Source organism: Ranitomeya variabilis, chromosome 1 (assembly GCF_051348905.1).
Source record: "Ranitomeya variabilis isolate aRanVar5 chromosome 1, aRanVar5.hap1, whole genome shotgun sequence".
NCBI lineage: Eukaryota > Metazoa > Chordata > Amphibia > Anura > Dendrobatidae > Ranitomeya > Ranitomeya variabilis.
In genome coordinates, this window is record NC_135232.1 from 316595274 (window position 1) to 316610271 (window position 14998).

Consider the following 14998-nt stretch of genomic DNA (forward strand, 5'->3'; position numbering starts at 1 on the left):
CTCAGCCAGCACCGCTGATCTCCCGACAGAAGAGTGGTGCCGTTTTTGTTACTTCCGGCCGCGGTGGATTGTGGGATAGCAAGAAGCGGTGACAGAGCCGATTAGCAATTATATATTAGACCTGGGGGCAGGTCTTTCCCCCTAACACAGACGCACCACAGTCGTCACTCAGGGCCTCTGCGCGCCGGGCGCCTCTTCCTTCATTAGCATCCCCGGCGCCTTCGCTGTTCTTTTTTCGGGCATGCGCAGTTGTGCTGCCCTTCGAACTTACAGCGCAGGTGCCGGGGATGCTAATGAAGGAAGACGAAGCGGCGTCTGGCGCATAGAGGCCCTGAGTGACGGCTATGGTGCGTCTGTGTTAGGGGGGAAAGACCTGCCCCCAGGTCTAATTCGAGGTATGAGGGCCACATTATAAAAGCGATTATTGCAGCGTTGGCAGGGACCAGAACTAAAAGAGCCACCTTGACAGAGTGCAGCATTAGTGCTGCACAAGGTGGCTTTTAGTTAAAAACGCCTGGGGGGGGTGACAGGTTCCCTTTAAACACAGCTGGACTCCAATGAAGGAGTAGAACCATCTCAAGGAGGATCACAAGGAAATGAACAGCATGTGATTTAAATATGAGTGTCTGATAAAGGTTCTCGATACTTATGACCATGTGATATTTCAGTGTTTCTTTTTTACTCAATTTGCAAAAATGTCTACATTTCTGTTTTTTGCAGTCAAGATGGGGTGCAGAGTGTACATTAATGAGAAAAAATGAACTTTTTTGAATTTACCAAATTGCTGCAATGAAGCAAAGAGTGAACAATTTAAAGGGGTCTGAATACTTTCTGTACCCACTGTATACACACAGTAGTGGAGTTTCCTCTCCCCTCTGGTGACATTACATTTTTTCTTTTCACCAACACCTTTGCATTTTTTGAAGCAAAAACACTATGAATCTGCAATCTTTTTTAGACATGCGTTTTTATAGCATTTTTTACTGACTTCATTGAAGCCAATGGGTGAAAAAATGCTGCAAAAACACTGAAAGATTAGACAATCTGTATTTATTTTCTATACCAAATCTACAAGTCACAAATAAGCAACTTGTGCATGACACTCCAGGATTATCAGTCACATTGCTGGCATCAGGAATCCCTGCTGGTTTTAGCGACAAATCCAAACCTCTTTTAACCCATCTGCCAAGAGATGCAGAAATGGAGCAGAAACTTCTGCACCAAATACTTAATGTATACCATACCCATACTCAGGCTATGTTCAAACATTGCGTTTTTGCTGCATTTTTTTCCCTAAGGCAAAATCTGCTCTCTTGGCAGTCAGAAACTTGCCTCAAAAAAAGCAGGTTTGCTTTGTTTTTTTGCGGTGTTTGTCAGGGTACATTTGTCTCTTGTGCATGCAAAAAAAAATCTAATTCTACTTCATTAGGATTTGGCACGAAAAAAATGCAGCAAAACCTCATACCTGTGTTTTCTGCGCCAAAGCAATGGGTGAAAAACGCTGAAAAAATGCTGAAAGTGACATGCTACAAAAACCATGGTTTTGCACAAAATACTGAGGGAAAAAAAACAAGGTGTGCGCATGCGATTTCTGAAATCTCATACACTTGAATGGAACTGAAAAACGCAGACGTGCACTTAACCCCTTCCCGACCTTTGACGCATACGCTGCGTCATGAAAGTCTGTGCCAATCCGACCTATGACGCAGCGTATGCGTCATGGAATGATCGCGTCCCTGCAGATCGGGTGAAAGGGTTAACTCCAATTTCACCCGATCTGCAGAGACAGGGGGAGTGGTGCTTCAGCCCAGGGGGGGTGGCTTCACCCCCCCCGTGGCTACAATCGCTCTGATTGGCTGTTGAAAGTGAAACTGCCAATCAGAGCGATTTGTAATATTTCACCTAAAAAACTGGTGAAATATTACAATCCAGCCATGGCCGATGCTGCAATATCATCGGCCATGGCTGGAAATACTGAAGTGACCCCCCCCACACCCACCGATCGCCCCCCCAGTCCTCCGTTATGGGGTCCGGTCCCCTTCGTCCGCCTGCCGGCTCCCCCGTCCTCCTGTCCGCTCCCTCCTTGTTTGCATTCATCCCCCCTGTGCTCCGATCCACCCCCCCACCACCCCTTCATACTTACCGATCCTCCCGGTGTCCGTACGTCTCCTCGCTGGGCGCCGCCATCTTCCAAAATGGCGGGCGCATGCTCAGTGCGCCCGCCGAATCTGCCAGCCGGCAGATTCCTTACAAGTACATTTTGATCGCTGTGGTAGGTTCTATCACAGCGATCAAAATAAAACAAATAATAAATAAACCCCCCCCCTTTATCACCCCCATAGGTAGGGACAATAATAAAATAAAGATTTTTTTTTTTTTTTTTTTTTTCGTTTTCCATTAGGGTTAGGGTTAGAACTAGGGGTAGGGTTAGGGTTACGGGTAGGGTTAGGGTTATGGCATATGCACACAGTGCGGATTTGGCTGCGGATCCGCAGCGGATTGCCGCAGATCCGCAGCGGATTGGCCGCGGATCCGCAGCGGATTGGCCGCGGATCCGCAGCGGATTGGCCGCGGATCCGCAGCGGATTGGCCGCGGATCCGCAGCGGATTGGCCGCGGATCCGCAGCGGATTGGCCGCGGATCCGCAGCGGATTGGCCGCGGATCCGCAGCGGATTGGCCGCTGCGAATTCGTAGCAGTTTTCCATCAGGTTTACAGTACCATGTACACCTATGGAAAACGAAATCCACTGTGCCCATGGTGCGGAAAATTCCGTGCAGAAACGCTGCGTTGTATTTTCCGCAGCATGTCAATTCTTTGTGCGGATTCCGCAGCGTTTTACACCTGTTCCTCAATAGGAATCCACAGGTGAAATCCGCACAAAAAAACACTGGAAATCTGCTGTAAATCTGCAGGTAAAACGCAGTGCCTTTTACCTGCAGATTTTTCAAAAATCGTGCGGAAAAATCTCACACGAATCCGCAACGTGGGCACATAGCCTTAGGGTTAGGGTTGGAATTAGAGTTAGGGTTGGAAATAGGGCTAGGGTTGGAAATAGGGTTAAGATTAGGCTTGTGGTTAGGGTTACGGATAGGGTTAGGGGTGTGTTGGGGTTACAGTTGTGGTTAGGGTTGGGATTAGGGTTAGGGTTGGGATTAGGGTTGGAATTAGGGTTACGGGTGTGTTGCGGTTAGGGGTGTGTTGGGGATAGGGTTGTGATTAGGGTTATGGCTACAGTTGGGATTAGGATTAGGGGTGTGTTGGGGTTAGTGTTGAAGTTAGAATTGAGGGGTTTCCACTGTTTAGGCACATCAGGGGTCTCCAAACGCAACATGGCGCCACCATTGATTCCAGCCAATCTTGCGTTCAAAAAGTCAAATGGTGCTCCCTCCCTTCCAAGCCCCAACGTGCGCCCAAACAGTGGTTTACCCCCACATTTGGGGTACCAGCGTACTCAGGACAAACTGGGCAACAACTGTTGGGGTCCAATTTCTCCTGTTACCCTTGCAAAAATAAAAAATTACTTGCTAAAACATAGCTTTTGAGGAAAGAACAATTATTTTTTATTTTCACGGCTCTGCGTTATAAACTTCTGTGAAGCACTTGGGGGTTGAAAGTGCTCACCACACATCTAGATAAGTTCCTTGGGGGGTCTAGTTTCCAAAATGGGGTCACTTGTGGGGTGTTTCTACCGTTTAGGCATATCAGGGGCTCTACACACGTAACATGATGCCCGCAGACCATTCCATCAAAGTCTGCATTCCAAAACGTCACTACTTCCATTCTGAGCCCCGGCATATGCCCAAACAGTGGTTTACCCCCACATATGGGGTATCAGCATACTCAGGAGAAACTGGACAACAACTTTTGGGGTCCAATTTCTCCTGTTACTCTTGCAAAAATAAAAAATTCTGGGCTAAAAAATATGTTTGAGGAAAGGAAACACATTTATTATTTTCACGGCTCTGCGTTATAAACTTCTGTGAAGCACTTGGGGGTTCAAAGTGCTCACCACACATCTAGATAAGTTCCCTTGGGGGTCTAGTTTCCAAAGTGGAGTCACTTGTGGGGAGTTCCTACTGTTTAGGCACATCAGGGGCTCTGCAAATGCAATGTGACGCCCGCAGACCATTCCATCAAAGTCTGCATTTCAAATGCCACTACTTCCCTTCCGAGCCCCGGCATATGCCCAAACAGTGGTTTACCCCCACATATGGGGTATCAGCGTACTCACAACAAACTGGGCAACAAATATTGGGGTCCAATTTCTCCTGTTACCCTTGTGAAAATAAAAAATTGCTTGCTAAAACATCTTTTTTGAGGAAAGAAAAATGATTTTTTATTTTCACGGCTCTGCGTTGTAAACTTCTGTGAAGCACTTGGGGGTTGAACGTGCTCACCACACATCTAGATAAGTTCCTTGGGGGGTCTAGTTTCCAAAATGGGGTCAATTGTGGGGGGTTTCTACTGTTTAGGCATATCAGGGGCTCTGCACACGTAACATGATGCCCGCAGACCATTCCATCAAAGTCTGCATTCCAAAACGTCACTACTTCCATTCTGAGCCCCGGCATATGCCCAAACAGTAGTTTACCCCCACATATGGGGTATCAGCGTACTCAGGAGAAACTGGACAACAACTTTTGGGGTCCAATTTCTCCTGTTACCCTTGGGAAAATAAAAAATTGTGGGCTAAAAAATCATTTTTGAGAAAAGAAAAATTATTTTTTATTTTCATGGCTCTGCGTTATAAACTTCTGTGAAGCACTTGGGGGTTCAAAGTGCTCACCACACATCTAGATTAGTTCCTTGGGAGGTCTAGTTTCCAAAATGGGTTCACTTGTGCGGGAGCTCCAATGTTTAGGCACACAGGGGCTCTCCAAACGCGACATGGTGTCCGCTAATGATTGGAGCTAATTTTCCATTCAAAAAGCCAAATGGCGTGCCTTCCCTTCCGAGCCCTGCCGTGCGCCCAAACAGTGGTTTACCCCCACATATGGGGTATCATCGTACTCAGGACAAACTGGACAACAACATTTGGTGTCCAATTTCTCCTATTACCCTTGGGAAAATAAAAAATTCTGGGCTAAAAATCATTTTTGAGGAAAGAAAAATTATTTTTTATTTTCACGGCTCTGCGTTATAAACTTCTGTGAAGCACCTGGGGGTTATAAGTGCTCACTATGCATCTAGATAAGTTCCTTGGGGGGTCTAGTTTCCAAAATGGGGTCACTTGTAGGGGAGTTCCAATGTTTAGGCACACAGGGGCTCTCCAAACGCGACATGGTGTCCGCTAACGATTGGAGCTAATTTTCCATTCAAAAAGTCAAATGGCACGCCTCCCCTTCCGAGCCTTGCCGTGCATCCAAACAGTGGTTTACCCCCACATATGAGGTATCGGCGTACTCAGGAGAAATTGCCCAACAAATTTTAGGATCCATTTTATCCTGTTGCCCATGTGAAAATGAAAGAATTGAGGCTAAAAGAAATTTTGTGTGAAAAAAAAGTACTTTTTCATTTTTGCGGATCAATTTGTGAAGTACCTGGGGGTTTAAAGTGCTCACTATGCCTCTAGATAAGTTCCTTGGGGGGTCTAGTTTCCAAAATGGGGTCACTTGTGGAGGAGCTCCAATGTTTAGGCACACGGGGGCTTTCCAAACGCGACATGGTGTCCGCTAACTATGGAGATAATTTTTCATTCAAAAAGTCAAATGGCGCTCCTTCCCTTCCGAGCCTTACCATGTGCCCAAACAGTGGTTTACCCCCACATGTGAGGTATTGGTGTACTCAGGAGAAATTGTCCAACAAATTTTAGGATCCATTTTATCCTGTTGCCCATGTGAAAATGAAAAAATTGAGGCTAAAATAATTTTTTTGTGAAAAAAAAGTACTTTTTCATTTTTACGGAACAATTTGTGAAGCACCTCGGGGTTTAAAGTGGTCACTATGCTTCTAAATAAGTTCCTTGAGGGGTCTAGTTTCCAAAATGGGGTCACTTGTGGGGGAGCTCCAATGTTTAGGCACACGGGGGCTCTCCAAACGCGACATGGTGTCCGCTAAAGATTGGAGCCAATTTTTCATTCAAAAAGTCAAATGGCGCTCCTTCCCTTCCGAGCCCTGCCGTGCGCCCAAACAGTGGTTTACCCCCACATATGAGGTATCAGCGTACTCAGGACAAATTGTACAACAACGTCCATGGTCCAGTTTCTCCTTTTACCCTTGGGAAAATAAAAAAATTGTTGCTAAAAGATCATTTTTGTGACTAAAAAGTTAAATGTTCATTTTTTACTTCCATGTTGCTTCTGCTGCTGTGAAACACCTGAAGGGTTAATAAACTTCTTGAATGTGGTTTTGAGCACCTTGAGGGGTGCAGTTTTTAGAATGGTGTCACTTTTGGGTATTTTCAGCCATATAGAACCCTCAAACTGACTTCAAATGTGAGGTGGTCCCTAAAAAAAATGGTTTTGTAAATTTTGTTGTAAAAATGAGAAATCACTGGTCAAATTTTAACCCTTATAACTTCCTAGCAAAAAAAAGATTTGTTTCCAAAATTGTGCTGATGTAAAGTAGACATGTGGGAAATGTTATTTATTAACTATTTTGTGTCACATAACTCTCTGGTTTAACAGAATAAAAATTCAAAATGTGAAAATTGCGACATTTTCAAAATTTTCGCCAAATTTCCGTTTTTTTCACAAATAAACTCAGAAATTATCGACCTAAATTTACCACTAACATGAAGCCCAATATGTCACGAAAAAACAATCTCAGAATTGCTAGGATCCGTTGAAGCGTTCCGGAGTTATTACCTCATAAAGGGACACTGGTCAGAATTGCAAAAAACGGCAAGGTCATTAAGGCCAAAATAGGCTGGGTCATGAAGGGGTTAAAAAGGAAACGCAACGTGTGAACATGGCCTTAGTCGTGCTATATAGCCCACCGCCTCGGGGAATGTTTCTATAGTTTGTGTCTTCATGTCTCCTTGCTCATATTTGTAGGACAGGCTTTTTTATGGAGGTCCCATTCTTCTTTCTGTGGGAGGGATAGACCACCTGTAATCAGATCCTAGACCACCTGTAATCAGATCCTAGACCACCTGTAATCAGATCCTAGACCACCTGTAATCAGATCCTAGACCACCTGTAATCAGATCCTAGACCACCTGTAATCAGATCCTAGACCACCTGTAATCAGATCCTGGACCACCTGTAATCAGATCCTAGACCACCTGTAATCAGATCCTAGACCACCTGTAATCAGATCCTAGACCACCTGTAATCAGATCCTAGACCACCTGTAATCAGATCCTAGACCACCTGTAATCAGATCCTGGACCACCTGTAATCAGATCCTGGACCACCTGTAATCAGATCCTAGACCACCTGTAATCAGATCCTAGACCACCTGTAATCAGATCCTAGACCACCTGTAATCAGATCCTAGACCACCTGTAATCAGATCTTAGACCACCTGTAATCAGATCCTAGACCACCTGTAATCAGATCCTGGACCATCTTTAACACTTCTAAGCTGTCCCACTGCAGTGACCCCCATGGAAGAGCAGTGTGGTCTCTGTCACTACTGGTGCAGTCTTCACATAGTAAGAGACACTCCACGTTCCACAGGTGCAATATGGTGTGTCATGAGACAAATGTGCTTATTATTCGGGTGCTATTAGCCCCTGAGGTACATTAGATTTCAGAACATTCTGGAACTTCTCACTGTACCAGTCACCAACACTGCCCGCCCGCCCGCACGTCCTGTTCCCTTCCTTACCTCCAGGTAACCGAGCTCTCCTCTTCCTCAGGACCATGGTCAGGGGGCGGGGAGTAATAAAAAGCGCGGGCCTGAGATAACGAATGTGGACTCTTGTGTAGTTGTAGACCGCCTATCAGGAGCGGCGCCCAGGGTCCCACGTGACTAATGTTGAGGTCGAAGTGTGTGCTTCTATCTGGGCTCCGCTCTCTCAGCCTCAAGGGTGGTGAATGGTGATACGTCCGTGCTGATGGCTGCACTGCTTACTGACCTCTAGTGGAGAGAAGTGGTAGAGCGACCTCATCGTTCCTGGTCCTCTCTTCAGTGCATGGTACTTGTTGTTACTGTTGTTTATATTTCAATTTAATCATTTATTTTTCTATTCATTATTGTTTACTGCTGTTTACTATTTATTGCTGATCATTAAAAGCTTTCAACTAATACACATTTCATATTGCCTGTAATTACTACTTGTTTCTGTGCCATGTTATGGTTAGGCTGCCGTCACACTAGCGAGTTTTACGGACGTAAGAGCGCAGAAAATACGTCCGTAAAACTCGCCAAACAAACGGCACAATGCTTCTCAATGGGGCTGCTCCTATCAGCCGTATATTACGGATCCGTAATATACGGTCTTCTACGGCCGTACAAAATCGCAGCATGCTGCGTTTGTCAGCGTATTGCGCAAAAAAATCGACAATGAAAGTCTATGGGGGCGAGAAAAATACGGATTCCACATGGACCAGCAGTGTGACTTGCGAGAAATACGCAGCGGTGTTAGTGAAAAGTCGGTAATTCAATTGCCGGCTTTTCATTTCTCCTTCCCAAACCCGACAGGATATGAGACATGGTTTACATACAGTAAACCATCTCATATCCCCTTTTTTTTGCATATTCCACACTACTAATGTTAGTAGTGTGTATGTGCAAAATTTGGTTGCTGTAGCTGCTAAAATAAAGGGTTAAATGGCGGAAAAAATTGGCGTGGGCTCCCGCGCAATTTTCTCCGCCAGAGCGGTAAAGCCAGTGACTGAGGGCAGATATTAATAGCCAGGAGAGGGTCCATGGTTATTGGCCCCCCCGTGGCTAAAAACATCTGCCCCCAGCCACCCCAGAAAAGGCACATCTGGAAGATGCGCCTATTCTGGCACTTGGCCACTCTCTTCCCACTCCCTGTAGTGGTGGGATATGGGGTAATGAAGGGTTAATGCCACCTTGCTATTGTAAGGTGACATTAAGCCAGATTAATAATGGAGAGGCGTCAATTATGTCACCTATCCATTATTAATCCAATTGTATGAAAGGGTTAAAAAACACACACACATTATTAAAAATTATTTTAATGAAATAAACACAGCGGTTGTTTTAATATTTTATTGCTCTCTCAATCCACCTGAAGACCCTCGCTTGGCAAAATAATAAACCCACAATATACATACCATCCGAGGATCTGTCAGGTCCCACGATGTAAATCCTTCTGAAGGGGTTAAATCAATTTACAGGCAGGAGCTGCGCTAAAGCACTCGCTCGTGCCTGTAATCCCCGGGTGCTGAAAGGAAAGCTGGGTGATCTGTACTTACATTGAGTTGCGGTGATGCACCCTCTGGTGGATGAACTCATATGAACTCGAGCGTGGGAACTTTTCCAAGGCTCCAGTTCATGAGGACATCCAGCAGAGGGCGCCTCACCGCGACTCAATGTAAGTACAGATCACCCAGCTTTCGTCTTTTCACCGCTTCTTCCAAGAGCATTTGTATTTCACTACCAACATAGCCATATGGGTTGTTATTTTAAAATGGATAAGTAGTAGTTTGGAATGGCACCATTTACTTTACCATATAATATACTGAAAGTGGGAAAATATTACAAGGGAGGTGAAATGGTGAAACAAAAATGCACTTCCACCAGTGATTTTTGGGTTTTGTTTCTACTGTTAAGTAAAAATTACTTGGCAACTTCATTCTACAGGTCAGTTCAATGCCAACAATACTAAACTTATATAGTGTTTTTTTATTTTACTGCTTTTAATAAAATTCTGAGCTTAAAAAAAATGTTGCAATTTTCTGAGGCTTGAAGCTCTTTTATTTTACGCTTCCAACTTTGTGGAAACATACTTTTCTGTTCCAGTATGACTATTGTCTGGAAGAATTTATTACCCCACACAGAACCCTAACATTAGCTCCAATGGATGACTATGGGATGAACTAGAATGGAGATTGTGAGCCAGGCCCTCTCATCCAACATCAGTGTCTGACCTTACAAATGCTCTTTTAGATGGTCAAAAATTCCCACAGACACACTCCAAAATCTTATAGAAAGCCTAACCGGAAGAGTGAAATCTGTTTCAGTTCAGTTCTTTACAAAAAGTATTGCAAAGAGATGACTGCCCTCCTGGCCGAATTAAACGTGGAAAATCAGTTATGAGTAGCAACATCATGTATACAACCTAACGTCTCAGCCTCAAATTCCACTAAATTTCTGGCACAAACATATCAGTAAATGTGGACCATTTAAGTTTTTTACATTTCACAGATTAAACACTGACAAAAAATATAGAAGATGTTACATATTGTATTTCTATTTGTTAACTAGGTAATTAATGTATACTAGATGGTGGCCCGATTCTAACGCATCGGGTATTCTAGAATATGTATGTATGTATGTATGTATGTATGTATGTATGTATATATATATATAGCAGCCACATAGCATATAGCAGAGGCCACGTAACAGACAGCCACGTAGTATATAGCACAGCCACGTAGTATATAGCACAGCCCACGTAGTATATAACACTGCCCACGTAGTATATAACACTGCCCACGTAGTATATAACACTGCGCACGTAGTATATAACACAGCCCACGTAGTATATAACACTGCGCACGTAGTATATAACACAGCCCACGTAGTATATAACACTGCGCACGTAGTATATAACACAGCCCACGTAGTATATAACACTGCCCACGTAGTATATAACACTGCGCACGTAGTATATAGCACAGCCCACGTAGTATATAACACTGCCCACGTAGTATATAACACTGCCCACGTAGTATATAACACTGCGCACGTAGTATATAACACAGCCCACGTAGTATATAACACTGCGCACGTAGTATATAACACAGCCCACGTAGTATATAACACTGCGCACGTAGTATATAACACAGCCCACGTAGTATATAACACTGCGCACGTAGTATGTAACACTGCCCACATAGTATATAACACTGCCCACGTAGTATATAACACTCACCCTCCGGCGTCCAGCGAAGCTGTCCCTATGTGCGCGATGCGGCCGCCAGCTTCCGTTCCTAGCGATGCATTGCGAAATTACCCAGATGACTTAGCGGTCTCGCGAGACCGCTACGTCATCATCTCGCGAGACCGCAATGCATGGCCAGGAGCGTCGCGATAAGTGGGAAAGGCGCCGGAGGGTGAGTATATAATGATTTTTAATTTGTTTTCTTATTTTTAACATTAGATCTTTTTACTATTGATGCTGCATAGGCAAAAAGTTGATCACACAGGGTTAATAGCAGCGTTAACGGACTGCATTACACCGCGGCATAACGCGGTGTAACGCAGCCATTAACCCTGTGTGAGCGCTGACTGGAGGGGGCACTGACAGAGAATAGGATGGAGCGAATTTGCGGCCAGACTGTGCGGCCGCGACCAATCAGCGATGCGGGATTTTCGTGACAGACAGAAAGACGGAAGTGACCCTTAGACAATTATATAGTAGATTAGTCTCTTTAATAGTCCTGATCACATTGCTGATGACATCACAATACTTGTGATGTAATTCCGTCTCTCATAGGCATGGTAACATTCTGATATTCCACACACCGTTTATCCTGGGACAAGAACAGCAAGGTACATTATTTACACCGGTGTATTATTATCCACATATCTCTTTTTCTAATATTTTGGTGCTAATATTTCAGATCTGTGATTGTGACAGGTCTAAATTTAAAAAATGTACTTTCTGTTACTTTGTTACCAAAGCACTGAGGAGCTCCCACTGCGTTTGGTGTTTTTCAATGAGAGCTGTATCAAACATTCATATGCATGTATATTTAACAATCCCTTGGATGCATGTGGCATCTGTTTTATGTTTATTTTTAGTGGCATTTCCGAGGTGACAAACACTCTGGCTCCTATTTATCTAGGATATTCTTCAATGACAGTACACGAATATCATAAAAATAATTACAAGGAAGAAGGAGCATCTGCTGTTTATAATTCACATGCATTTTCTATCATGACATTATTTTAGAATAGCAATGAGAAAACAAGATTTTCAGTATATTATTGTCTCTTTTGGTTTAGGAATCTTTACATAGTTTTGTTTTTTTGTAAAATATTGCAAAATTCCTGTGGTGACTCGCCTCCTGAAAGTGGAAGTGAATGGTCTTTAAATGTACGGTCTGTAAGTGTGTGGTCTATAAGTAATCAATAAGTGTATGGTCCAGGCTTGGACTGGCCCACAGAAGAACAGGAGAATCCTCCAGTGGGCCCCTGTACAAGAGTGGGCCACCACTCTTTTACATGGCACTACATACGTGAATCATTATGTACAGACAAAGGCGGCATCTTGTTCATTTAACAATCTACCCAGCTCATTGTTTTATAAATTTGTGATTGAGGATAATGTCACGTTTGCATGTAGTTGAAAAGTGAGGCCCTGGAGTTGGTTATTGGTGGCCCTTGGCACCGCTATCCGTCACTGGAATATGGTCTGTAAGTGTATTGTAAGTGTATGCTCTGTAAGTGTGTGCTCTGTGTGTGGTCTGTAAGTAATCAGTAAGTGTATGTTCTGTAAGTGTATGGTCTGTAAGTGTATGGTCTGTAAGCGTATGCTCTGTAAGCATGTGGTCTGTAAGTGTATGGTCTGTAAGCGTATGCTCTGTAAGCATGTGGTCTGTAAGTCTGTTGTCTGTACCTGTATGCTCTGTAAGCGTATGCTCTGTAAACGTATGGTCTGTAAGTGTAAGGTCTGTAAGTGTTTGCTCTGCAAGCGTATAGTCTGTAAGTTCGTGTTCTGTAAGTGTGTGGTCTGTAAGTGTATGCTCTGTAAGTGTATTCTCTATAAGTGTATGCTCTATACATGTATCGTGTGTAAGTGTATGCTCTATAAGTGTAATGTCTGTAAATGTATGCTCTATAAATTTATTCGCTATAAGTGTATGGTCTGTAAGTGTATGGTCTGTAAGCGTATGGTTTGTAAGTGTATTCTCTATAAGTGTATGGTCTGTAAGCCATGGTCTGTAAATGTATGGTCTGTAAGTGTATTCTCTATAAGTGTATGGTCTGTAAATGTATGCTCTGTAAGCCTATGATCTGTAAGCGTATGGTCTGTAAGCGTATGGTCTGTAAGTGTATGCTCTATAAGTGTATTGTGTGTAAGTGTATGCGCTATAAGTGTATGTTCTATAAGTGTATGGTCTGTAGGTGTATTCTCCATAACTGTATGGTCTGTAAGCATATTGTCATGAAAGATAAGGTAAAATCAAGCGGGCGACCTAACTTATACCTACAACAGGATAGAATGGAGTGAGGAAGGCCCCAACCATAGGGAACGAGGGATGGGGACACCTCCTGAACTCCAACATGAACCTGTCCCTAAATTCCCCTAACGCCCTAAGCAGGTCCTTTTCCCCGCCACCGTCCCTTGCCTAGTCCCTTATTGTCACCTCACTAATCCCTGGCTAGTGAACTGGCCGGCAAGGACACTAGGCTCACCACTGCAGATAATAAACAATACAGGCAGAGTGACAAAACACAATACAGACAGATAGAGGGGAACCTATACTTAACAACTGTCTCTGCTGAAAAGCACCACACAGCAAAGAGTAAGGCACAAGGATCACAAACTCCACAAAAACAGCGGACTCACTACTGCAACCAGAGAGCTTTACTCAAGTCAGCTGATGGATCATGTGACTTTTTAAAGGATGGTGGAAGTGGTTACTAGCAACAAAGCATGCGTTTGCCAAAAGATGATTAACTCTTTGAGGAGCAGACTATAGAGGCGTCCCCCCTGTGTCACCAGACTCATACCCTCTCTATACACAGAGGGAACCACCACCCTCCCCTGATACCTCCTCCTGCAAGAACTACAAGATTCAGAGTTTACTTGCCCCTACTCCCGGGTAGCATCTTAGCTGCCACTTCTGAAGAAGAAAGGGTAGGTTTGAGAAGGATGGCAGAGATCGTAGCTCCCAGGCAGCAGTCCTTTCAAGAGTGGTCCCAACTGACTACTCCCCTGGACCACCAATTTAGGACCAGGTTGTGACTCTTCAGCCAGGGAAGGCCTAAGACGATGGGAGTTGGCATACCATCTAAGACGTAGCATGACAGAGACTCTCCATGAAGAGTCCCTATATGCAGGTTAATATTATCTATGACTTGAGTCAATTGCCAAACGGTAATGGGTCTCGCCAGCGTCCTACAGATCAGACCGCGGGTCTGAACAAGCGAGAATCCACCAATTTGACTCCAGCTCCACTATCCGCAAGTACCGGTATAGTCTCAGTTTCCCCACCAACCAACACTTGAGTCGGAATGGTACACTGAAACGTAAAGGTGGGGAAATGTACAAAACCTGGTCGTCTCCCTCCATTCGACCAGGGGAACGTGGCTTTTGCGATGGAGTACATACTTTGGCGCGAGCTGGGCAGACATTGATGAAATGATCAGTCCAACCACATAAAAAAAAATGCACCCGTCCCTCGATGAACCACCGGCAGCTTAGTTTGAGAGAATGCTCCTTCCACCTGCATAGGTTTGTCCATCTGCACCAGTGTGTCCTCCTCCCTAGAAAGAACAAAAGAGGGTAGATTTGGTGTATGTCTCTCCCTGAGGCATCTATCCACCCGGATAGTAAGAGCTATGGCAGCCTCCAATGACCCAGGAGTAGCATACTGTACCAGAGTATCCTGAAGCCTAGCTGACAGACCCTGACAGAAATGGCTCCTAAGAGCAGGGTCATTCCACTGCCTATCAGTGGCCCATCTATGAAACACCAAGCAGTACTCCTCAGCTGGCCAGCCCCCCTGCTTCGGTTTTACGGAGTCTAGACTCAGCCAGGGAGACACCATCAGGGTCCTCTACACCAGCGTCAATGCCGCGAAAAACTCATCCACCGACCTCAAAGATGGTGAATTGGTCGCCAGGGAGAAGGCCCAGGACTGGGGATCACCCTTGAGAATGGAGACTTTAATCCCCAAACTCTG

General features: G+C 44.5%; 2 protein-coding genes across 7 annotated transcripts in view; one reads left to right on the top strand and one right to left on the bottom strand.

Annotated features, from left to right (window-relative positions):
• Positions 1-7922, bottom strand: part of LOC143816760 (zinc finger protein 219-like) — a 106745-nt gene extending 98823 nt beyond the window's left edge. For all 5 annotated transcript variants that reach the window (XM_077297574.1, XM_077297555.1, XM_077297566.1 and 2 more), the window contains exon 1: positions 7776-7922. The gene's annotated coding sequence lies outside the window, so the exon portion shown is untranslated. The remainder of the gene's footprint in view (positions 1-7775) is intronic.
• Positions 1-14998, top strand: part of LOC143816793 (tubulin polymerization-promoting protein family member 3-like) — an 82734-nt gene that overhangs the window by 44358 nt on the left and 23378 nt on the right. Inside the window, exon 1 of one of the 2 annotated variants that reach the window (XM_077297620.1) lies at positions 11523-11636. The exons of the other annotated variant lie outside the window; for it this stretch is intronic. The gene's annotated coding sequence lies outside the window, so the exon portion shown is untranslated. Of the gene's footprint in view, positions 1-11522; positions 11637-14998 lie in introns of those variants that run through there. 2 annotated transcript variants of the gene reach the window in all.